Source organism: Hermetia illucens, chromosome 4 (assembly GCF_905115235.1).
Source record: "Hermetia illucens chromosome 4, iHerIll2.2.curated.20191125, whole genome shotgun sequence".
In the NCBI taxonomy this organism is placed as follows: domain Eukaryota; kingdom Metazoa; phylum Arthropoda; class Insecta; order Diptera; family Stratiomyidae; genus Hermetia; species Hermetia illucens.
The window spans coordinates 162,114,657-162,137,864 of record NC_051852.1 but is presented as its reverse complement, the minus strand read 5'-3'; the positions used below and the strand labels follow the sequence as shown (position 1 = coordinate 162,137,864).

The window sequence follows — 23,208 nt, the reverse complement described above, 5'->3', positions numbered from 1 at the left end:
ACGTCCCCGAGGTGCCCGAGCAAGCAGTTCTGACCCCCTAGCTGGCAGAATACCTGCGTGCTAGGTAGTAGCCTCCCTAATGACCGATAAATGCCGGGACACACTGGGAGTCCCCGGAGCCAAGGAGTTGTCGACGTCGATGAAGTGATCTGAGCCTAGCTCTGCCAAGGCCCTCTTCGGGCCCAGGATCAGCTAATGACCTACAGACCTCAGGGAACTGGGGTAGGAGCTTTGTCGAAGATGGTATACCCGTTCCTGACTATTGCAGCCGGCTCCCTTGCACAAAATGCGATAGTAAAAGAAACTTGAATGACGAAACACTACGAACGAGGGGATAATAGGAAGTGGAGAGTGAGGTGGCTGCGTTTATACGAAACGTGGAAATGCGCCGCTTGCGCCCAGGGACCAGCGACGGATGCAACAAGGGCTGAAATACCCGACTATACATCAGGATACGCAAACAAAGAAGAAGACTCGCAAAGTGATGATATAGTTGCGGAAGGGGGCCAAGTCGAAACTCCTGAAACTAACGAGATGGTTTCGAAAATAAGCCGTATAGGAGCGCTATCGCCTACTCTGGTGAAAGCTGAAGAGAAAAGGCTTATTAAGAAAATCGCGGCATTTGTGAAGCGCATGCAATTTACGACGTTCTTCCAGAAAAAAACGAAAACGAAGGGGGGGGGGGGGGGGGGGAAACGGGCTGATGGGGCTGGAGGAGCTCCAGGACAGAATTTCGTATTACAGGCGGACATGGAGAGTAAGAGAAAATCCGTGGGAGGCAGAAACAACCGTGCTTCTCGATGAGAGCACTGCGAGCACCGAACGGATGGCAGACAGCCTGTTACAAAGCGAACTGGGGAAAAAACAAAAGGAGGAAAGGCATTTGAAAGAGACTTCAGTCAGGTACTCTCCAGGATACAACAGAAAAAGGTCAAGAGAGGCAAGAGGCAACAATACGCTGCGTTATCAGAGAAATAATAATAATAATCGTTGGCGCAACAATCCATGTTGGATCAGGGCCTTGAAGTGGGTTAGAGCACTTCATTCAAGACCGTAACGGTACACTAGGAGGCAATGTGGTCAGCATTGCGCTCGCCCGAGATTATTACCCTGATTGGACTCAGGTACTCATTCACAGTTGAGTCGACTGGTATCCGACGTCAAATCACGATACAAATTCCACTGCCACCAGTGAGATTTGAACCGCGACCTTCCGTACGACAGCCTTGTGCTCTAACCACTCAGCTATCCGGACATTATCAGAGAAACCTCTGCCTAAACCACGAAGGGTGGAGCACTAAATGAAAAAGTAGGGAGACGAAGGAAAACTGGGCCGCCAACTCTGCTTGTAAGGCCAACAGAAGGCAAGACTTTTGCAGAAGTCCTCAGTGATATCCGTTACGAGATGAAGCCCAAAGATAGCGGAGCAAAAGTGTTTTCCATTCGGAAAATGAAGGGTGATGAAGTCCTAGTCGAATTAGACCCGAGGACAACGGAGATGAAGCAATCAAGGGGCTACTGGGGAGACACAGCTTTGGTTTACAGCCTAAAACCCACGTGCTCTCAGGAAATCCGAGACCTTGACTGCCTCATAGAAAAGAACGAGGTTGAAGAGGTCATCAAGCGCAAATGCCCGGATTGGTATCACCTTTGTGATCTCTCAAAAATTCGCTGTGGTGAAGTTCCCGAGCAATACGCAAGGAAGCTTCCAAACGGTGAAAAAATCAGTATTGGTTGGATAGTGTGTGGGATACAAATCGGGGCCGCCCCAACCAAATGTTACAGATGTTTGCTACTAGATGCGATCAGACAGACCATAAACCGAGTACTTGCAATGAAAAGGAGAGTTGCTTTCTATGCAGGGATCGTAGTGGGTCTGATGAGAGCGCTGCGCACACTGCGGGCTCGGGCGGTGTCCAGTCGTCAGAGCAGAAATGGAAGGAGCTAGGACGCGATTAACATGATCCCCATCCTACAGATAAATATGCTCAGAAATTGCTTGCGCAGTTTGCTGCGGAGTCCAAAGCTGATCTAGTACTCACCAGCGTACCCAAACAAGGACGCAACTTCTTAATACCCCGACATATCAGGATCCGCCGCCATCTGGGTTCGGGACGGCACCCACCTTAGGGCTCTTGTTCAAGAAGTTACGTTTTTCAGTGTCTACCTAACACCAAATGAGACGATGCCGGACTTTCCGCGCAGATTGTTACTCTGGAGAACGATATCGTGGCGACAGAGGGTCGGATCCTGGCCGGGGATGACTTCAATGGCAGGGTACTTGAATGGAAGGTGCCTCACCCAGACTCTAGTGTGGTGCAAACCAAGAATGAAGGGGAGTGCCTCTTTCTAAAGGGAGATTTTTGACTGGTAAAATCCATCAAAAAAGTAAACAAAGTCACAGGATAAATTTATCCCCTAACTCTCACTTTTGCCACTAATTAGATTAGACTCTTTAGATACTCTTTAGATCAGACTATGGACTATGAACCCAACCGGCCTCTGAGTCATGGTATCAGGCAATTAACATGACTAGGTCTATCCTCAAGTTTGACGACATCATGCCTGTCTTGTTACCTGGCAAGATAGTAAGGTACCTCGAATGTATCCTTTGCATACTAACACAGCAGATACAAAATATGGCAACACCTTCAAAATGGTTTAGAGTATTTCAAGCCCAATGAACAGTAGGTGCCCTAAGTTTGCTGATACACATCCTTAACTGAAAATTCCAATCTATAGACTACACATCCATAGATCGAGCTTGATTCCCAAATAGATACATATCTTAACTGTCCTGAGAAAAGAGCCATCCGGATGTGAAGTAACCCTTCTGCAGAACGACCATATATCATAAGTGGCAGTCGGTAGCTGATTTATTCCGATAGTATCGGATATCTTTGTAGCTGTGATTGGTTAAAAGGAATGTATCCGTAACTTATCCAGATATGTAAGTATTCAAGTGCTTCTCGCTAGTCTTGCCAGTTCCACTTAGCACAAAGTGAGCATTTTCACTCCATGATCTGCCTCTCTGCGCGCATGTTCACAAGACATATCTACATACATACAATCCATTACGAGCGCGAAGTACTTGAAAAATCGACTCTTTCTTAAAGAAAAAGATTAAGATTTTGACCCCACTTCTTGGAGTTAGCCGTACTACCGCGGCGTATTTCTGTACTTGTGTGTACACTCATAGCAATTGACTCGCACTGCGCGCAGAAAACACCGCGATACGCCGTCGTCGTTTGGCTTTTAACATGCTTAAGCCGTGCTAAGATCCCAGCACTCGTATCTATCTATACACATATGGGAGTAAGAAAGATACTGAACCGAAAAAAAAATATCTGAAATCAACTAAATCCGCACTCGCGGTTAGTTCGAGTCTGGAACTGGAAAAGCGTGGACTGAACGGGTCGCCTCAGTTTAGATACTTTAGTTAGCACTTGCAAATAGATGTATCTTGCGCTCTAGTACTTCGGTCAAGTATTTCGCGCACTCAACTGAAATTTTGTGCAGAAGAGAATTCTGAATGTAAATTTGCAGAACAGCTTTGTTGTTGGGAGTTAATTCTAATTTTTTTTTTATTGTGAAAAATCTTATGTATTAATGTAATATAGTTTACGTATCTACGCTAACTTGCCAGATAATTGAAGTTCTACTATTGTCGTGAGTCACGTCAGTTGCGAATACTGCATTTGAGTGCAAAGTGGTGACTAAGGCCGGAATCTTATTGTTGAGGAAATCTAAGTATCTGTTTATAATCGCCCATCAATTACCGAGTGGAAAGCTGCACCTGTGATCGTTCATACTGCGCACAGTAATTACTGCAACTGCCATTGCAATACGAGTATCTGTTCGGTAGTTAAAAGTGAAAAAGAATCATTTCCGTCCGTTTGGTGCGTGCGTGCTTGTTCGTTTTGCTTTGCGGCATACGAAAAGAAAGAGCGAAAAATTTTTGTTCCGGTGTTTAGTGAAGAAACGAATTTCACTTGAGGATTAACTGTGCAGTATCTGATTTTTTTTCGGCGAGCTATTAGTGTAAGTAGAACGCATTTAATATGAAAATGATTATTTATTGGAAACCGTATGAATTATCATGCGTTTAATGCTGCTGAAAGAGAGATTGATGCTCCATGGCTTTAGGTCGGAGAATTTACTTTGACCCATATCCACGTGACCTATTTATCGCACGTGAGAAACGGAAAATTGAGGCATTTCTCAAATTTCCAGTTGGAATTTATCGGAATCTAGTAGAGGCTAAGATTCGACACACATATCTAAACATGATTACTAGATACTTCATCGAACTACATAGATGCACTCTAGCCGAAACTAATCAATTTCAGTGAGTGTAGGAGGCACTTAGGTGCATTAGATACAATCGGCGTGACTGCATGGACCAATTTTTTTCTCATAGGCCAAAAGAAGAAGAATTAAGTATGACTAGCAAAGTATGGAACCCTTTCAAAAGATACCCACTGTGGAGCTTAAGTAGGACTAAACTCGTAGCTCAAAGCTCTCACAATGCAGTTCAGCCATTCAACCTGACGTCGACTTTGTCTCATTGTACTCAGTCTTGTGGTCCTTGGTTGACAGACACATTCTCAAGGAAACAACTACTACCTTCTTTTATGAGTGGAGATGCCCTTAACATGTGTCACCCACTAAAACCACCCTCACCTCTCCGCCCATTCCCCGCGGGACCACCGTCAAGTATTACTTCGCAAGGAGGGCTCTCTATACCAGCACAACTAGTCACGCGTCCGTCGTGCTTTCCGGGGTAGTTTCATTTCCTGCAACTTCTCCTGTATTATCGTTTATCGCACCCCAGTGTGCTGCGGGGTCCAATAACTGCGTTAAGGGCATCGTTTAACCTCCCTCTTTCATTCGCGAAACTCGGACAGTGGAGCATAACACACTCCGCGTCCTCGGGTGTAGCGGTGCATTCAGGACTGTCTGGGAACTCATCCAATCCGAAGTGATGCAAGTACTTCCTGTATCCACCGTGTATGGGTCCAGCGGCCTTTTTCGGAATCATCTCAGCCTTCCCAGCTCCTTCCTAGTGGCTTTTCAGAAGCCCGCCAGTCATTTCGTCGTCGGACTCAAGCAGACGTTGCAGTCGAGGTGTTCTAAATGCTCGGACCTAGAGGAAGACTCGACCTGAACATCATCATCACATCACATCAAATATAGGAAACAGAAGAGTGGATGAATCTTTGAAAGGTTTGCGCCTCATTGCATAGTCCAAAAGTCGTCCTAGTGAACTCGAAGAGTCCGAAAGTTGTCCATGTTGCCGTTTTCGGAGTGCCTTCGGGAGCTACAGGGATCTGATTGTATGCCTTGAGTAAGTCCAAGGTTGAGAGAACACGGCAGTTAACGATGTTGAATCTAAAGTCGTTGATGAGTGGGATGGGGTAGCGGTCAGGAATGGTTTGAACATTCAAACATTTGTAGTCGCCATTGGATTTAGGGACCATGTGAAGTGGCGAAGACTAACAACTGTCGGAAGGTCTGCAAAAACCCTGGTTAAGAAGTTCTTTAAACTCTTTTCGCGCAACTGTGAGCTCTTGCGGTGATAATGGACGCCACTTAGAGAAAAATGGGGAGCCAGTGGTGTTGATGTGGTGCTGAAAATCATACTGAACGGACTCAGAGAGACTACGCTCAGTAGTAATGTTGCGGTATTTTTGTGTGAAGTGCGCTAATACGTGCATCGGTAAAGTCTTCGCTGGGTGAGGAGGATGAGATTTTCCCTGATGGCTAAAGGGAAATTGTGGGGCCAATGAGAGACGTATTACGAATAGCAAACCATAGTGGCACAGGAGATCCGCGCCTAAGATGGGAATGCTAATGTCCGCGATTATGAAGCGTCGAGAAAAGACTTAAGTGTCTGTATCAACCAGGTAATTGCGCCTGCTGAAGAACTCGTAGATTGAGAGGCGACGTGGTACTGCATTTCGGATAGCACTCGCCAGAACTTCGGGAAAGTTTGATTTGTTTGGCGGGAAATTTTAGGGCTGTTGTTGTTTGTTCAGGGAACCTGCGATGGTACCAGCACGTCCCGGTACCTGCCAAAAGTCCCGACGGATCTAGACCTTGATCAATTCTACTCCCTGAATACAAAGCACCAACGGTCTCGGCTAACGAGAAAAAAACGGTCCTGCGCCGTCTCTCATGGCCGCTACGATTGACACTTACGCGCATCTGACACGCAGGTTGCTCGTTCTACCCCACTGGGTTTCCCAACCGCCAACATACTTTCAGAGCTTCAGATCACTAAAGCACGTGATGTTAGTTCATGAAACATGATCAGCGACCTACGGAGATCGTCTTTAGCCAGAGCTGATCATCCTGATCATGGCCTTGAGTTCATGTCAGTAAGAAGAAGAAAAGCTTGCCTCTTATAAAAACTTGACCCCAGATGCAAGCTGTGACCGATAGTATTGTAGCTTTCATGCGCTTCCCAAGAAGCATCGCATGGTGATGAGAGTGATGATGCGGCTCACGGGTAGTCCCGCCGCGATGAATACGAAGCGTTAGTTGCAATTCCCCCGAAGCCATCTGTACTTGTTTTGTACCGATCTTGAGAGATCCGGTTTGTACGACGGCAGCACGATAAATACGACAATAAGTGGAAACCATTACTAAAAGCGGTAGATAAAAAGATATTGTCGATGAATTCACCTTCCTTTTCAGGTCTCATTCGCTAGAAGATCGAAGGAAATCATCCCCGCGATAACACACACTGCCTCACCAGATACCATCCTATATGCACTGCACACCCTTAGCAGAATTGGCCAAACTTATACTTCCCTGGTTCATTGTGTTATCCAGTCCGCACGCCCAGACGGGAGTCGCGTATAGCAGGATGAGTTTCACCATCCCTGCGATAAGCAGCCGGCGACCCGATTTTGGCCCTTCAATATTTGTCATCATTCTTGCTAGAGATGAGCTTGCCGTGCGCATAGTCCGGATCCCCCTTGAAACTCAATTTCGCATCGATCATTACCCCCAGGTATCTAATAATCGATTTTTCAACGAACTCGTGATTACCAACCCGGATTTCGACAGTGTTATTTTTCCTGCGATTAGTAATAAGGACCGCCTTCGTCTTATTTTCCGCCAAGTCCAATTTCACCATTTGGAGCCATGCTTTGATAGCATGAATGGTTTGGAGAGAAGTCTCTCCGACAGGTAACTTCCGATTATCCGAGCTAAGTAACCAGTGACACCCAGTTTAGTCAGAGTGCCCTTAATCCAACCCCAGTTGACCGAGTTAAAGGCATTCCTGATATCCAGCGTCACCACCGCGCAGCTCTTACCAACGGACGATGCCTTCCGGGCTAAGTCTTCGACCGTTGCAATGGCATCGACCGTGGACCGTGCTCTGCAAAATCTATACTGCCGCTCCGGTAGACCACCAGCTAGCTCGACGAACGGAAGCAGTCTGTTGCATATCACCCTATTCAACATCTTCTTCATACTGTCTAAAACAAAAATAGGGTGGTAGGAATAAGGTGTGCCACTTTCTTCCTATTGTGGGAAAAGAATTGCGATTATTTTGAAGAAGAGTCGCGGGCATGTCACTTGGGGTGATTTTTGTCCACAAACATTGTTCATTACAACCTTATAAGCAGCGCCTCATGGGTTCGTATTTGCTTCAAGACACAACTGCTTGTAGCAATTCTGCTTACTTTCCCTTGCCTTCTTAAGGCTACTTCGAAGATCGCGGTATCCCTTCTCCGACTGCTGATATTCTTGCTTCCCTCTAGTCATTTGGTAAACGATGCTCTCAACAGCGCAATTTCTTGGCTCCACCAGTAGTTTGATTTCCTACTGTGATGGAATTTTCATCACGGCATTGTAAATTCACATGCCTCAGTTATACGTTGACATAACTGGCTCACTTTTTCCAGCGCCGTTCCCTTCGTTTCGTAACCTCCATCTAAAGCCGCCAGGAATGTCTCTTCTTAGAAAACTCCAATGGGCCACCAAACCGACCTGATTTTTCCGCTTTTGTTGCTCACTTAGCTATCGCCTCCCCCGTTGCTGAAGTCGAGAAAGATGGCCTGATGGTCACTGTGAGTACAGTGACCACTCACCGCCAGACCATCCCTCTCGCCAACCAGTTACTGAGGTAAGTGAAATCGACGATTGATCCTAGCCCTCTGCCTCGTAAGTTGCGCAAGCATCCACTAGTGTTCGTCACTCGACTTCCCCCATCTAAAGCCCACACGTTGAAATCGCCGGCAATGATTTTGGGCTGTGGTCTCTAGCATCCAACATCATGCTGTCTAGCATCTGTAGCTGTAGATATGGACGCCGTTGACTTTCGCTCATACAAAGCTGACTCCTGGGAATGCCTTTGTTTCTTGAATGGCTTTGAGCCTTTCACCCACGTAGCACTAACGTAATTTCGACACGGTACACATATTACCGCCGCATCCATATTCGACTTTCGAATGGCTTACAAGAGCAAGTCTTGAGCTAAATCGCAATGGTTGAGATTGATTTGTATCAACCTCATTTAGCCCTACGGTTCAGCTCCCTCCTATATGGCGGGCACCTGTCACCACCTGCAACGTGCCGGTCAAAAAAAAACTATCCACTGTCTTCTCACTAGATTTGTTTAGTTTCAGCATCAGATCCCCTTTTTGCGTACGTCTCATACGGCTTACACTTCCACCCAGGTCTGTCAATTCCGGATTGAAAATAATGATTACTTCCGGATGAATCTTCCTTTTGCTGCTTTTTGGCACCCACCTTCATCCATTGTTCGGGAGGAGTCGTAGTCGAAGAACCACCCGGAACTTTTGCCGGCTCGGTTTTTTTCTTCTTGGCCGCTTGCTCGACACCAAGGGATTCACTCATTCCATTCCTACTCCGTTTGCCTGCGTTCCCACCTACCTTATGTTGGGGAGGCGTCATCCGCGTCTCCCGCGTAATTTTGACACAGGGACGCTTAGGCGTTTTTCTCCTCCGCTGCCCTAATATAGGACAACTTAATACCTCGTATCAGGGCCTTGATATTTCGGTGGCCTTTAATGAACTCACAGAGTTCATTTATGCGTTCCCCCAGTGAAATAAACGCTGTTGAAGTTTGTTCTCTTCCACGATCGTCTTTTACAGCATCGATAGTTATGTCAGTCCGGGGGCTTTCCAAGTTCCTTTCCGAGTCCCGTGACGAATCTCGATTAGCCAAGAGCCCGCTTGCCTACTCTCATAAACTGCCAGTGCTAGGTTTCCGAAGCCCTCCACCGAAAAAAACTACCTTTCTCGTCCCTATTGCGTGATATCTTCCTTCAAAGTGACCTACATGAATTAAATGAAATCACCAATCCTTATTCTGAAGGCTAGGTGTGCTCATCAAGACTTGCGATAGTTCGCAGTCAAATTCAGCGAACTATATATGGAACCTAGCTGCCGGCCTTCATCCAAGGTGTTAGATACCGAGTTCCCTGGAGGATACTCCATTTTCTGTTACACTGCGGGGCTTGCCTTCCACGTTGAACCACCTCCCTTAGTTTATGGGTTATATTGCATGTCTCCCTACGGAACGATGCTCCTTGCGCGTGTCTCTGTCTATCTGAAGTTCTCACTACGACGTTCTTCTCCCTTCACTCAAAACTTTCCTTTTTCCTCAAAATTTAAGGCTTTATTTTCAAAAATTGTTAGCACATCCGCCAGCAAACGAACGCCGCGTCGAAAGGACTCGTCATTTTTTGAGGCGATTTACGAATCAATCCAATTTTCACTTCATCCTAAAAACCGAAATGCTGATAGGCCAGGTCGTGCGCCATTGATCGGAAAATGTGATAATCAGATGGTGCAATATCAGGAGAGTACGGCAGGTGGGGTAGAACTTCCAATTTCAGCGTCGCGCCGCACGGGAGCGAGCATTGTCATATAGCAAAATCACTGCCGTTCCTTTCCTAGAACTGAGGCTGTTTTCCTTCAGTGCCCATCTCAGACGCAACAATTGAGTTCAATATCGTTCGCCTGTAAGGGTATCACTCGGTTTTAGCAACTATACCGGGCTGGTCTCACCAAATACAAAGTATAACCTTTTAGCCGTGAATATTGGGCCTAGCTGTCGATGTGGAAGCAAGACCAGGCAAATCGTATGATTTTCTGCATTTAGGATTATCGTAGTGAATCCATTTTTCGTCCCCAGTCGCGACCCGGTGCAGAAATCCCTTCCAAATGACGATCGACGTGTCTCGGCTTCGACTCGACACCTAATTTCCTTGCTCCTAAACCATTCCTAGAGCTGGTTGAGCCACATGCAACGATTCCGCCAACTCTTCGTTGTTTTCTGTCCAGCACGAGGCTCTTTTCGTGACTTGGTAACTCGGGTTTTCACCCCTACCCAGCCCCCAACCTGGAAGACCAATTGGTACAATTTGTCCCGCTCTCAGGCGTGGACGAGTCGCCTTCATCCTTCTCCGTCTGTAGTTTGATAGTAGCCCTGTTGATGTTGGTTCAGCAGGTGTTTCCCAGGTTTTATGCCCCATCATGGGTACCAATCCACAATTCCTTTGCCCACCCACACCGACTCACATTAAAGTTCTGCTTAAGTGCAAAGAAGTATACTCAATTTTCAGCTATATCACCCTCCTTGTGAAATCCCGCCCATTAATTGCCTTCTTTTGCCAAAAAGCTTATTGCGATATTTCGAACCGTTCTTCATATTCTCCTTGCTCTGTACCTTTGGTCACTTCAGATGTAGCTTCCCTTTCTTCAGCTTTTATTCCATTTAACAACAGGAGTAGTTCGTCTGGCTAGATTGGAGTCAAGCCACATTTATAGATCCTTATCTAGCATGTTAAACCAACCACGTTTCGAATGACCTTTGGGTTGTTTCGCATCTACTTAAATATTGAGGTCTATTTTAGGCACCGGGTTATCGTCAGCCTGGTTGAGGGGAGTATATCATGAAAAACGGATGCATTTCTTAATAAAGGACGTGATTCAATACAGAATCCCCGTCTTCTAATTTCGAAAGTCATACTGAGGTATTGCACATGGTGAGTCATACATTTTTGAATATTGCTAAACGTTGGTACACATCCGATGAATCTAACGTCACTCACCATTGAGTGCCTGGTGATCCTGCGAGCACGTTCCAAGTTCCGAAATTCGAGTTATTCAGTTTTGATATATATGTAGAAAATGACATCCACAAAGCGGAGTCATTGGTCTTTTGACAATTATGGTCCCCATTTTACAAGCAATATGAAGAAGCAGCAGGATGTTGATCATGTCGCCTAAAGGCCAGAGACCAACTAACTTGATTCTGAAAAAGAAACGTTCTGGTATTCTGGGACCATTTGTGAAACTGCACAGCAGAATTAAGAAAAAATTTCTGTATTTGGAGTGAGAAGCAACCCGAAGAGTTTCAACAGCTGCAACTACATCCACCAAAACCCTCCATCTGGAGTGATTTATGGTTCCTAAACTTTGTGGCGGTACATCGGAGGCGCGAACCTAGGCACCATTATGAATTCGCCTCCGCTGCTGCGTTCAATGGCCGCAGAAACAGCTGACAGACTGACATGATACTGAGATGTCAAATGTCAAAAACAGACATTTTGTCAACATTCTCATTAAAACACTCGGGGCCTGTCCGCCGATCAGTAAAAGACATAAAAACAGTAAAGTAACAACTGAATTGACAAAAAACCTAGATAATCGTAAAATAGAGTTTAAGTTAAAAGGATTTTGTTTTGTTCTTATATCGTATCTTTTTTCAATAGATTCTTAGGTATTTCCTTCTCTATAAGATCTTGCCTATTGTCTATCGCATGCTGTCTATTCGGTTGCAGTTGCACTTCTATAAAGTCAACCCTGGATAAGCGCACATAAATCTCAACATTACGAAATATTTCTAAAAAACGATTAACTTCAGATACAACACCAACCTGTTTTCTGAATTTATCCATTTGGCCGCCTCCGAATAGGAGCCCAATGCTACTCTTACCTAAACCTACAATATTGCATGCAAAACCTATAAATAAAGGCCGAATAAATGCACATCATGCTGGAGCCAAGTCAGCTTGGGGGCATTCATTGTAAAAAAAAAGTTGTATAAGAGTTACAAAAAATTAAACACTCATAAAGAGTTGATGGACGTACTTAACAATGGCTGTAGGAGATTGTATAGGGTTTCAGGTGTGAAGTGACCATAGTCAGGTATTTGTATACATTCTGATTTTTGCAATAGAAAGACGGAAATATTACAACAAGGTTAATTGCTGAATTATTGACCGTAAATACTGGTGTAAGCAGCTTATGTTCTGATAGAAGTTTCTGCATAGGTATATGGAATGCATTCCATCGGAGAACGTAGTGTCAAAGAAGAGCTCATGAAGGTTATCCTTCCTATGTTGTATATTTTCTCAATATTAGAACCAGGAAATCCAGGCTATCAGAATTCTTCGTTTCGCTTCCGTTTTCTCAGACTAGGTGGAGATTAGATTTTTTTGCCAGTTAAAGATACATTTCATCCCCGATCGAAAATCAAATTCAGATTACTTATTGGCGAAGAAACGTCTAAGCCTTCAAGTCTTTAGGCGAGTTAGGCAGCATACGTATTAAGTTGAAAAAACAGACGACTTGCGGTTTCGTCTAGGGCAGAGGTAGCTTATCAGACGCTGATTCACCTTTGTCCTGGGAGTATTGTCACCGAAGTAGTAACTGAGAGAGTCCTCAATCCTAAACCAATGGATCCGGGAGACCGAACCCATTGGAGGAAACCTTTCTCCCATTTTTTTGGTATCCGCTATTGGATTTGCACCCTATTTTGAAAAACCAAGACCAAGTAACTTGTTTTGTAAAATTGGCCCAGAAGGGTCTTGTTTGTTTTTACCCATGGACCTTGACTTCATAATCGAAACGACTGCTGACCCTAAATTCTACTTCATTTGTGCTAACTCTAGTTCCCAGCTCATCTCCTTCGCAAGAAGTATTGATGGAGCGCTATTATTAACATCTTTTATGTACAATGGAGAGATCAGTGGTTAGAGCACTAGGCTGTTCGCAGTTCAAATCTCATTGGTAGCAGTAGGACTTCTATCGTACCAGGTACCAGTCGACTCAGCTCTGATTGAGAATCTGAGTCCAATCACCGCAATTGTATAATCACCTCTGCCTGGATTTTGATGACTTTAGCTAGTGGGCGGACAGAACTTAAGTGATGACAAATGTCATTCTTGAAATTTGTCACCCCAGTCCAGTATCAGACCGTCAGCTGTTTCTACGGTCATTGAATGCAGCGGCAAAGGCAAATTCACAATGACACTCAGGTTCGCGCCTCCGATATGCCGCCACACCCCCAAACAGGCACAGATGCCTGTTACACACACTATTTGAGATCCTTGATTAAAAATGTATATCTCCAAATTTAACTTGCCTCATCACAGGAGTATCTCAAACTGAAGTCTGCGCATATGCTTTATGCATACATGGCGCATTTTAGGTAAAAAAAAATCAAAACCTACCGCTGGCTCCTTTTACTCACTAAAACCACCTCTTTCTCCTTAACTTACCACGCGAGACTGCCATTTCGACATTCCGTCGCTGGGCAGAATCATCTTACTGCGGCTCGTGTCGTTATTTGCTACTTTCCACCGAAGCTCCTCAGGACATGGTGGACCGCCTTCATTAATTTTACCACCGCCCTCCAAGTTTTTTCAGAAGCCAACATTTCATTCTCGGGTGACAACCGCGTCCCGGCGTCAATTTCCTCCTCCGCTCTGTGCACAGCGAACCTCAGGCAAACAAAATCAACATGCTCCGCATCCTCCGGAATTATCTCACATATTCGGCAATATGGCAGTCGTTACGCCCGAAACGATAAAGGTATTTTTTTTTTTTTTTTGGGGTAGGGTAGGTGAATGCATTTACGCACACAGTGTTGGACTCCCGATTCGGTACGTCGTCGGACTACCAACTAAACACCTCCCCATCGTCAGAGAGCTAGCCTGGAACCATTTGTCACATTACTTCGGGCCAGCCCCCGAACTCTCCCGCCTTGCGGAGCCTTCAAATCAGGGAATTCCTTTCACCAACGGGAGAGGAGAGGAGGAAAGGAACTGTCAGTTCAAGGAACCCCCTGCCATCCGGCTCCACCACCGGTCGAGTTCTATCTTCTTAGCAACGAGAAGGGCCCGAACGTAATGGGCAACACGGTTCCAGCTATCAGCAGTCCTCAGCATCTCTTCCACAATGTTGTCTGGAGAGAGATCCCCTGTGTTCCTTCCACAAGAAAAAAAAGTGTGGTGGGCATCGTCCACAACTCCATTGCAAAACACACAATCCGGAAAACGCGCCTTTCCAATCTTCTGCAGTTAAGACTGAAAACCTCCATGCCCACTTAAAAATTGAGTATGGAAATAGTCAGTCTCACCATGCTTCCGATTCAGCCACGCACCTAAGTTGCCGATGAGCCGCGCAGTCCATCTGCCTCTAGTCTCATTTTGCCAAGAGAGCTGCCACTCGTCTAGAGTGTGTTGCCGTTCTTCGCAAGCAACCACCTCCCTTGGCTCACCTCCCTTGCGCTTGTATATGGCCTGACGCTCCCTAGCAAGAAGGGCAACGGGGATAACTCCCGCGATCACCATCACGGCCGGTTCAGAGACTGTGCGGTACGCAGACGCCACCCGTAAAGCTCCCCGTCTCTGTACTTGCGTGAGGCGTCTACGGTATACCTCCTTGTTAAGAGCGCCAGCCCATACCTCTGCGCCGTAGATCAGGACAGACTGCGTTGAGCTCATCAGGAGACGTCGCTTACTAGACGTAGAACCCCCAATGTTTGCCATTAGCCCACTTAACGCCGAAACTCCAGCCGCAGCCTTGTTCGCTGCTGCTTGGATTTGCTCAGAAAAGATCATCTTTGAGTCAAGAGTCAACCAGAGATTTTGACTCGATGATCGACTCGCCGAACGATATGGGACGCAGGGTCGGAATTCTCTTTTTAGTCAGGATGACTACTTCGGTTTTTTCCAGTGCAAGGTTGAAACCATGAGTAGTCATCCATCCGCTTGTCTTTCCATCTTACGGAATTGAAGGCGTTTCTAACGTCAAGCGTTACGAGGAGCCCCACCCGTCGAGTTCGGCGGCTATGTGCCTCTGCTCGTCGAACGGCGTCCACGACCTGCATGACAGCATCAATTGTCTATCTCCCTGCCCTAAAACCAACCTGCCGGGGAGATAAATCTCCGGCAGCGCGTATCGCTTCAGCGAGTCTACTTCTGATGAGGTTTTCGAGCACTTTCCCAGCAGTATCAAGCTGGGCAGGCAGTTCGGGATCGCCTTTCCCTTTAGGGATCAGCGCAAGCCTCGCAACTTTCCAACGAGCAGGGAAAGTGCCCTCTTTCAGGCAAGCGTTGAATGCAACGAGCAGTAGGTTTGGCCGGTGTTGGAATACCAGTTTGTATACCTCTGCTGGAATACCATCGGATCCTGGCGCCTTCTTGTTTTTCATAGAGAGGACTGCCTGTTCCAACTCTTTTATAGAGAAAAGTGGATAGTCCTCTGCGCTCTCCGCGCCGTCACCATCCCATACGGGGTGCGCAGGGAAGAGTGCCCTCACAATGCGGTCCATCTGCTCGGCCTTAAGTGAACAGGGTTTCCGCAGAGCCCCGAGTTTTGTTGTTTGTAACCGAGTCCCCACGGATCCCCATTCACCTCGTCGATCAGATCTTGCCAGCAGCGAGCTTTGCTCTTGTTTATTGCGCTGCGGAGTCTCCTTTTGGCTGATTTGTACTCCATCATTATGGTACATGACTCCCCCCCGGTCGCCTAGACGTTGTGTTAAGCGGCGGAGCCTGTGACACCCCTTCCGGAGCTCTGCGATTTTCACTGTCCACCAATACATGGAAGGTTTGCCGCGCCTCGATGTCTTCCTAGGCATGGAGGCTCCGCAGGCCGTCGTTATCAGGTTCATAACTGAATTTACGACAGTGTCAGCCGCGGCGCCACCGCCCCCAGGAGTACCCTTCAGCGTGGCCCCACCTGTTCCCAGAGTTTCGACAAACTTCCCGGTGTTCACTTTCGCGACGTTCCATACACAGAAAGATCGCTGGGGTGGCGCACACCGAGAGTTTGTGTCCACCACTTCGAAAGCAATGTATTGGTGGTCACTTGTCGAAAAGTCTTCCAGAATTCGCCACCCGTCCACCAGCGACACCAGTGATTCCGACGCGAAAGTTACGTCTGGAATGCTTCCTTCGCAGCCCGGGCGCCGGAACGTTGGGGTGGATCCGGTGTTTAGAACTACCAGTCCTGTTCTCGCTGCCATTTCCAGAATTCGTTTCCCTCTGGAATCTGTGTGAGGCATGCCCCATTCAAGTGCCCTAGCATTGAAGACACCCCCGACCAAGATCCGCCCATCCGTGCTTAAGATAGCGTCCTCCAAAGCCTCAAGCCTCCGACGAGCGTCCGGCATCGTCGCATTCGGCGTAAGATAGACACTAAAAAACGTTATCCCTGAACACCGAATCCAGACAAAGCCGTCCCCTCGGCCTTGGGCAAGAACCCCCAAGAGGGTGCCGTCCCGAACCCAGATGGCAGCGGTACTTGATATGTCTGGGTGCCATGAAACTGGGCCCTCGTTTCGGTACTGCTCACTGATGAGTACTAAATCAGCTTTGGTCTCCACAGCGAACTGCGCTAGCAACTCGTGAGCGGTTGCACTCCGGTGCATATTGATTTGTAGGATGCGAATCATGTTGACCGTATCCTAGCTCTTTCCAGTTCTGCTCTGAAAACTGGACACCGCCCCGATCCCACAGTGTGCGCAATGCTCTCATCAGTCGCGCCACGGTCCCTGCATAGGACACAGTTTTCCTTTTCATTGCAGGTGTTCGCTTTATGGCCTGCCTGACCGCATTTACGGCATGTTGCCCTTCTGTCAGGTCCCCGACAGTTTGCAGATGTGTGCCCATAATCCAAACATCTGTAACGTTTGGTTGAGGCAGCCCGAACTCGTATCCTACACACTACCCAACCAATTCTTATTTTCCCGCTGTTTAGAAGCTTCCTCGCGTATTGCTCGGCAACTTCCACCACAGCGAGCTATTGGCCTCGGGAGTTTGCGGAGGTAATACCAATCCGGACATTGGTTACCTCCGGGCATTCGCGTTTGATGGCCTCATCTACCTCGTTCTTTTCCGTGAGACAGTCAAGGTCTCGGATTTCTAAAGCACACGTGGGTTCCAGGCTAGAAACCAAAGCTTTTTCTCCTAGAAGCCCCTTGACTGCTTCACAGAACGTGACTTTATTTATAGCCTTCGGGCCTAGTTCGACTAAGACTCCACCACCCTTCGTTTTACATATGGAAGACACCTCCGCTCCGTTGTCTTCGGGTTTGATTTTGTAACGGATTTCGCTGAGGACTTCCGCAAAAGTCTTGCCTTCCGTTGGCTTAATAAGCAAAGCTGGCGGTCTAGTCCTCCTTCGTCTCCCCACCTTTTCTTTTGGCACTCCGTCCTTCGTGTCCGCCTTAGTTTTAGGCAGAGGTTTTTCTGATGGCGCGACGTGTTGTTGTCTTTTGATCCTCTTCGCCTTCTTCTTTTCAGCCCTGGAGAGTACCTGAGTCTCCTTCAGATGTCCCCTCCTCCTTTTGTTTTTTACCAAGTTCGCTCTGCAATGGGCTGTCAGCGATCCGTTTGGTACTCGTGGTGTTCTCCTCGGGAAGCGCAGTTGTTTCTGCTTCCTGTGAATTTTATCTTACTTTCCATGTTCGCCTATAGTATGAAATCCTGTCCAGGAGCTCTTCCAGTTCCATTAGCCCGTTTTTCACCCCCTTACCGACGTTTTTCTGGAGGAACGTCGAAGATCGCATGTGCTTCACAACTGCCGTGCATTTTTTAATAAGTCTTTCCTCTTCCGCTTACGCCAGAGTAATCGACAGTCCTCCCACTCTGCTTATATTCGAAACCATTTTATTAGTTTCGGCAGTTTCCACTGTGCCTCTTTCCCCAATTATAGCACTGTGCGGTATGGTCTGGGTTCCTATCTGTGTTGCAGGTGCCGCATCACTTTCCGAGTCTTTCTCTCCGTCTGCACGTCCCGATGTCTCGTCGGGTATTTCAGCCCTTGTTGCGTCCTTCGCTGGGCGCTGGGGCGAACGCCGCATTTTCGTGCTGCGAATAAACGCAGCCAGGTCACTCTCCATTTCCACTATCTCCTCGTTTCGTTCGTTTTTATTCTCCATTTGAGTTGCTTACCAGCGCATCGTGTGCAAGGGAGCGGGCCGCAATAGTCAGGAACGGGTATACCCTCGGGGACACAGCCCCTACCCCAGTTTCCTGAGGCCTGACCTATGCTTAGCTCATCCCGGAATTCACGGACGGATCAGCGCTCGCTCGGGGCAACGCAGTCTACTAACACTGGTTCAGTGCACACTACCCGACCAGGGCCCCGAAGGGGCTGGCTCCTGATACATGCCACAACTACCACCTTGGTAGAGCTAGGCTCACATCACCCCATCGACGTCGACAGGGAGTTTTCGACGGCTCCGGGGACTCCCAGTGTGTCCCAGCGTGTATCAGTCATTAGCAGTTCGCTCTTCACCGAGAAACTTTCTCGAGGCTACTACCTAGGATGCAAGTATTATGTCAGCTAGGGGGTCAGAAGTACTTGCTCAGGCACCTCGGAGACGCCACTCCCCGTATCGTAAACGACCCATGGATCGTTGACGATCCCTGAGGGAAAACGATAAAGGTATGCAAGGTACCCTCCGTGTCCGCTTAGGAATTGAGTTAGGTCGCAGCTAGCACCGTGTCTCCGTGTGATCAATTTGGAGACGTCTGGAATAATCCTATGAATCCACTGTCGTTTAGTGGAATCATTCCATCTTTCTTACCACCCCAAGATAACTTCACTTCGTGCTAATTGCCAACGATAGGTACAGGACTCGCCAATTGCATATGATGGCTCATAGAAACGCGGACACTCACATATGCTGCTTCGTCTGACGTTGTATGGTAAGCGTACGACGCTTGCAATGCACTCAATCGATACGGCGCGATTTTTATTCTATTTGCTTCTAGCTTTAATGCCGAGGCCCAGACTGGAGCTGCATAAACCAAGATGGAGCTGACAACTCTCCAGATAAGGAACTGACGGCCAACAATGTTACAACCCGGGAAACCTCTGTTGGTTAATTCTCAAGATGGGGCCTGAAATTTAGTCTTTGGTCAACCATGACACATAGGTATTTAAGCGTTGGCTGCCAATGTATCATGGGTTCGCCAATTCTGATCCTTATCGAAGTTTACTTCCTTCGCATGGTGATTAAAACTACTTCGGTTTTATGCTCTGCGAGCGTCAGATCAGCGCCTTCTAACCAGGATCTCATTCCATAAATTGCCTCGTTTATGAGTACCTCGAACTCCTCAATATCTTGTGCCACGATAGCCACTTCGATGAAGTCTGCGTAGCCAATGATTGGCACTATTTTCGGCAGTTGCAATTTTAAAATTGCGTCGTACATTATTATCCACAGGAGAGGACCGAGGACTGATCCTTGTATGTTGTTCTATGCGTCTGAGGTCTATCGTCCGAATCGTACCACAATACCCTCACCCTGAGAAATCCTATAACTATGCGCACAAGATATTTGGAAGTGCCGCAATTATTTTACTCCATTTTGTAGTATAAGGATCATTTTTTATCTCGAGAGTAACTATCGCGCAAGATTTATTGGCCTCTACTGCATCCTCAGCAATTTTCATCATTGACAATAGATCTTGTTTTTCAGAATCCGAACTGCATATCTGAAACGTCACCCTCCCTTTTTGTGATCGGTACAAGCCGTTGTAAATGACCCGTTCGAAAAGTTTGCCAACGCCGTTTAATTGGCATAAGCATGCAAGACTAAGGATCATCCAGAGGTTTATTTGACTTCGAGGTTAGGACAAACTTCTGCTTCCTCCACTTTTCTTTTTTGTTTCAACGAACCACCTTGGAACTGTTTTAACTGCCACTATCAGAGTGTTATTCGGAATGCCATCTAAGCCTGGGGCTTTATTTTCGACAAACCACTCCTCACTGTATATTGAGCAACCTGTCACTCAGTCAGAGGAAATAATTCCCCCTAAAATCGATTCTTCTTCTTTATGTAATTTCACAGCGCCAATCATTTTCAAATTAACAACTCAGAAATCGTTTACACGCCACTACTCTCAGCCAAGGACTCTCTGAAACAAAAACTTAACTAGAAAACAATTACATGCTTACATAGTTTTTTTTATATCTTTACTCGTACAAGGAACAATCGATAATCACGTCCAATATCAATGACCTCTCTGCAAATTAATCCAAACATTTTTCATACCATTTTATCATTAAGTGCATGAAAAATTGAAAGCCATCGTTTAAAAACAAGTTTATGGCCTCATTTAAGTGACTTAGCAGGCATTCACCAGAAAAGGCACGAGAATATGATTGGGGTGTATCTGATGGCATCAAATGTATGACTCAGTGCTCTAAATAAGATTTTTATTTTCTGAAATAAAATTCGGAAATTTATATTCATTCGTCTTATCAGTGATTACAATTATTTATTTATTACTTAAGAAATTATTCATTTCCCTTTAGAAAAGTAAGGCGTAGAAGTAACAAATAAAGATACATATTTGTTTGTGAATAGATGGATTCTTGGAAATTTATTAATAAAAAACTGGGGAAATAAATAATCTAACAAAGAAAGACAGACATGACTAACAAGGGGCAATAATATTCAAAAGATTGATCATGTTAATTGATGAGTAGATGAGCCGGCAGAAGTCCAAAACATTATCAGCGAAAATATGTCTACTTTTTTATGTATCTTTTATGCGATAAAGTGTTATATATATACATGCTGCTTGCTCCAATCTCGGATTGCTTCCAAACATACTGATAAAGCTTATCACATTCGCCCAGTTCCTAGTACCACAGGGTGTCTGAATAGGTATTTGTACAAAGTATCTATGAATCTTTTTGGAAAAGATAAAAAATATTCATTTAATTTCGGGATTTTTGGTTTTATTTGTTTTTGAAGTTTCAAATTATTTCAAAACCAAGAGTTAGATCAATTTTCAAAACTCGGCCCACAAGTTTTCTCAACCAAATCCTGATAAAAATAGGTAACCTCCATTATCACTCCCCTGAGGAAAAAATATCCGCCTGCGTAGACTATTTCAGCCACTTATTCAGAGCCAAATTGCCAGCGGATCCCATCTGGAACTGGGTGGTTGCCAATGCTGTCAGCGATAAAAGATTAAGCTTGGAAGGGTCTTACCTTTGCCCCTTTTTTCCCAGATGCCCGGCTGATACAGTCAGAACAGGCCCGTTCGCCTCCTTTTTTACCTCCCTAGAAGAAATCGAACTTGCAATCTCCCCTAACTTTTTTCTGCGGAAGTGGGCGCCTACCATCAGTGAACGTCTCGCCATCCTCTTCAACAACTGCCTGTACAACGGCCACTTCCCGGTATCTTGGAAGTCAGGCCTCCTCATACCTATCCCTAATAAGGGGTGCCCAGGCGATCTCAAAGATATGAGGCCTATCTCTCTTCTTTCCAATATTGGAAAAATCTTCGAACGGATCCTACTAGGTCACCTCAATAGACACTACTCCACCATCATTCCACTTACTCAATTTGGCTTCGAAAACCTCAGATCCACCGAGCAGGCAATCCTGTACCTGCAAGCCCATATCCTCAATCAACTGGAAAACAGGCATTGCACCGTAGCCTGCGCCTTAGACCTCAAAAAGACGTTTGATTCAGTTTGGAAAGAGGGATTGCTTGACAAACTAATCCAGTCCAATTGCCCCCTCCCCTTATTCAGAATCCTCGCAAACTTCATCTCCAACAGAACTTGCCACGTGCACTTCGATGGATTACGCTCCATCGACTTCCCGGTAAACTCAGGAGTCCTTCAGGGGTCTATTCTAGGCCCCAAACTTTTTAACATCTTCCTCCACGATATTCCCCTCCCTCCCATAAACTTATCTCCCACGACAACGGCAACCTTGGCAGCCCTTCTCCCGCCCTCTTCCTCCAACGGAAATGGCCCTCCCACGTCAAGAGGGATCCTCTTCGTTGATGACACCATCCTATATGCGAGTAGTCTCAGGCCCGCACTAGCCCCCTCTCTCTCTCTCAATCTCCTAACCAATAAGGTCATCGCTTATTTCAACCAGTGGGCTCTTACCGTTAATTCCCGTAAGTCTAAGGTTATTTGCTTCAGAAACCCCAGTGGCGCATAGTACCAGAAAGCAAAAACCTGCATTTACGCATTGCTAACCACACTCTCAAGCCGAAATCAAACATTAAATACCTGGGAATTTCCCTCAACAACAAACTCAAATCCAACCCTCACGTCAGATCCGCTAATGCCAATGCCTATAAGGCCTCAGCTGCCTTAAAAAACCTCCTCTCATTCCGGGCCCTGTTCCTTAGCATCAAAACCTTTTTATACAAAACTCTCATTCGTCCAATCCTGATCTACGGTTTCCCAGCATGGGCTACCATGTCACCGAACGTAGCAGAAGCCCTCCAACGCTTTTGAAGGGATGATACTCGGGAAATGCACCGCCAAATACAAAAGGCCAAACCTAAAATTTCACAAAAACTCTCTCCTGTACGACCCTTCCGGGGTTTGCCCCATAATTCCGCACATGATCAAATTGTCGGGTGTCAGACTGAAAAAGTGGCTGTCCCAGCCTAACCCGCTGATAAAAAATCTCGCTAAACGCAATGCATTGTTACGCGAGCAGAGGTACTACGTGTCAGAGCTGGCTCTCCTCTCGGACAGTAACTCTCTTCTCAAACAGCATGCCTCCCCTCCCTCCTTCATCCCCTCCTTTTATCATAGCTCCTCCCCGGACTTTCACAGAGGCTAAACGCATACGTCCAATGTTCTGGCAGTCAATCCCCGCGCAAGTGTTCTCTTTCGCAATCTTTGCGCTCAATATTTTCCACCGTGTAAATTGAACAAATCAATTTGATGCAAAAGAGTGGCAAGACTCCGGTGCTAGAGAGCTTAAAAGTACCCATCCGTCAGTATCCTTGTAGATCCGTGACGTCACACGATGACCAAAGAGGTGATCTTAGTACAGCGGGATAATTTCGCCAGTCTGAACAGACTGAGCCGAAATCATTTGAAGGACAGCAGGGAGAGGCATTCCCTTGGCTATTTCCAAGAGCAAGAACA

At 46.4% G+C, this 23,208-nt stretch overlaps 1 protein-coding gene across 1 annotated transcript in view; it reads left to right on the top strand.

The window, feature by feature from the left end:
* The first annotated feature begins 3,261 nt into the window (after nucleotides 1–3,261).
* Nucleotides 3,262–23,208, top strand: part of LOC119655149 (SH2 domain-containing protein 4A-like) — a 134,872-nt gene continuing 114,925 nt past the window's right edge. The window contains exon 1 of the mRNA XM_038060888.1: nucleotides 3,262–4,041. The gene's annotated coding sequence lies outside the window, so the exon portion shown is untranslated. The remainder of the gene's footprint in view (nucleotides 4,042–23,208) is intronic.